Consider the following 3,165-nt stretch of genomic DNA (forward strand, 5'->3'; position numbering starts at 1 on the left):
TCTACTTATTATTCTTCTTTTGACTTTTTTTGTTTTATTGCACCAATACATAACTTTTTATAAAATAACTCATTATTTCTTCTACATTTTTATTTTTATTTTATTTTTACCTTAAATGATCCACTTTGCTGGGGAATTTACAACAAATCCTTTCACTTCTATATGTAGATTGATTTCTAATATTGAGTATCAACTTCAGCATTTTGTTCAAGATGAATGTTCTGAATCCTTGTTCAAATGCAAGTAATAGAGCTCGTTAGAACACTCAAAGAACTATTCTTTACTCAATTCATCCAATCCTCTCATCTACGCACTTTGTCTCCCTATAATATCAATCATCATAATTCATAATTAAATCCATCAAATTTAAAACATACTAGGTGTTAAATAATAAATAAGTACTTACTTGTACTTTGCACAACAATAGAGGTTTGCAGCACTTTTAATACTATGTTGATTTTTTCGTCATATCTTTGATATCTTTTGTCAGGTTTTTAACCTAAACAATATATAAAAAAAAAAAAAAATTAATATCAACAAAAGAACATTTCAAAATGAAAATATTAAAGAGTAAAAAAATAATATAAATGATTATAAAAATCAATTTGCAAAGGTGAAAATATAGGGTGGGGAAGGCAAAGAGGATCATTCAAGCACTAAAGGACGGTGGGGGATAAAAAAAATACAGTTCTGATTTATTAAATTTTTGGTTGTTTTGAATGCACAAGTCCATTAAATTACATGCCTACAAGGTTCATTTTGGTTTTATGACTTTATCCTTGTGGTGTTGTGCAAATAACCAAAATTAGAGCGATATTCTTATCCACTGGCTTAAAACTCTACCAAACTGTTGGGGATAAGGGAGAAGAAATACATTTAAACCTACCAAAAAACAAGAAAGACAGTGATAGAAAACATTGAAGAAAATAAATAAACATAAAAATGGTCTGCTTCTACCCAAACCAATGAGAAGTGCAACCATGGATATGAGGGGTGATAAAAAAAACTTATACAAAGTATCTACCTCCAGCAGATTTTGAAAAAGAATAATCAACTAAATTAATTGCTAAGATCATTTGCCAAAACTATACCTTCAGTACATTAGCCTAGGTACACAAACGATGATTGAAGTATATTTTAGTTCATAAAGGGAACCAGAAGACAGAATTGCAAAAAAAATTGTGCTTCATTGAGCAATGGAAGCTAGTTGCATTAAAGCTGTTTTGAAAGAAATCTTCGAAATAAGAGTAATCATCTTTACCATATTCATGCGTATGTACAACAATATTACAAGAGAATTAAAATGACATATCAATGGCAAATTTGAAAAGGAGATGCAGATAGACATAAAATATCTAGACAAAATTTTCACTTTGTGCATACAGTCCTACACGCATGTTCAGTTGTAACTAGACGAGGTGTTTGAAATTTGAACCTTAGCAACAATCTATAAGACAAGCAGATCGAGCTCCAGATTTGAGTGGGTTTCAGTAATTATATATGATTTGATGTTAGTTAAGATTCATGCTACTTGTGAGGATACAAGACATAAATATATTAGGAAATTTAATCAATCGCCATGACCTAAATTTTTCTATCAAATTAAATTTGCAATTAAATTTAATTTGGTATAATTTTCTGATATAATTTTCTATCAAATTAAAAATTAAAAATTAGATGCTAACAGGCTAAGTACAAACAAAACCTAAGGAATACTTAAGGGCCTGTTAGGTTACATGAGTCTGAAGATTTCAAATATTTAGAGATTTCAAATCTATAAATTTCAAATCTATGGAGTTATAATTTGTAAAATTTGATGTTTGGTTGTGGAATAAAATCTATGGATTCATCCTAAAAAACTATTTGATCGACGTGATTTTTGTGAATGTGCAAATGTATAGCTTTTTTGAAATCTCCGGATTGTCACTGGACTAACCATTACCAACGATAGAAAGTTTTTAGTGTAAAATGTGAATCTCTAGATTTCATAGAATCTAGAGATTTTATAGCGAAACCAAACGGGTATAAACTTAGATTCATGAATCCTAGAGATTTGAATTCTCCGGATTCATGGTTCATACCAAACATCCAACAAGTAATAGTTAAATTGCAGAAGATATGAGGTGAATCCCGTCGGCTCCTGTATATTAAACAAATTAGATTTGGTAGCTTTTCATCGCTTCAGTGCAGTTTCTAGAGACATAAAAAACCTGCACGTAATATTGTACTGGTATTCAATGAAATGATGAAAGAGTTTACCAAAAAAAAAAAAAAAAATGATGAAAGAGAGTATATTGTACTGGTATTCAATGTAATGATGAACGAGAGTAATTTTGATGGTTTCCACTTTTGGATTTGATTACAATTTTTTATTTAATCATGAAATTCTACCGCTTGTTAGCCTTTTTATTATACATTTATTATTTAATATATTAATATATTTTTTATTATCTTTATATAAAGTATTGATAAGGCGTTTTTTTTTTGGTCTACTCAAGTTCCAAGGCTTTGCCCTGACTAATCCGGTTTTCGACCCCGGTCGCACACCTGGGTGTGGTGGGTGAGTCTTCCAGCGAGAATTTTTTGCATCCACAAGGTATCCACAAGGTTTCGATACTGGAACCTTGCCTAAGTGAACCAAGTTGCTTACTACTTGGACCAACCCCAGTTAGTTACAAAGGCACTTTTTATATATAGGGATAATGATATTACATATGCCACCGGTAGGAATTGAATGACCTCTCCATAGAGAAGTTAGGTTCCTAATCATCCTACTACTCCTCCATTGAATGATTTCTTTTATTGATCTTCTCTACAAAAATTTTTTATATTAACAACTAACACCTGAAATTAAAGAAAAAGACCCAAAGTTGGGCAAAGATAAGATTTAAAAAGGGAAGAGACATTTTGTTAAATCACTCAAAACTATGGAAATAAAACTTAATTGGAATTAGAGATGAGTAAATATTCATAGAACAACAAGAACCCACAATCAGGTATTTAGGTTCACGCATGTTGTTGGTGGGAGTTAAAATATTAATTTAGATTATTTTTTGGTGAAATATTAATTAGAATTTAAGTGTCAACAATAACTTGGTTGTTAATAAAAAGAAATAGTTCTACCCAGAAGGTAGGATAAGAATTATAGAAAAAAAGGGGAAAAGT

Source organism: Hakea prostrata, chromosome 1 (assembly GCF_041222555.1).
Source record: "Hakea prostrata isolate BN-2017 chromosome 1, UWA_Hpros_2, whole genome shotgun sequence".
NCBI classification, from domain to species: domain Eukaryota; kingdom Viridiplantae; phylum Streptophyta; class Magnoliopsida; order Proteales; family Proteaceae; genus Hakea; species Hakea prostrata.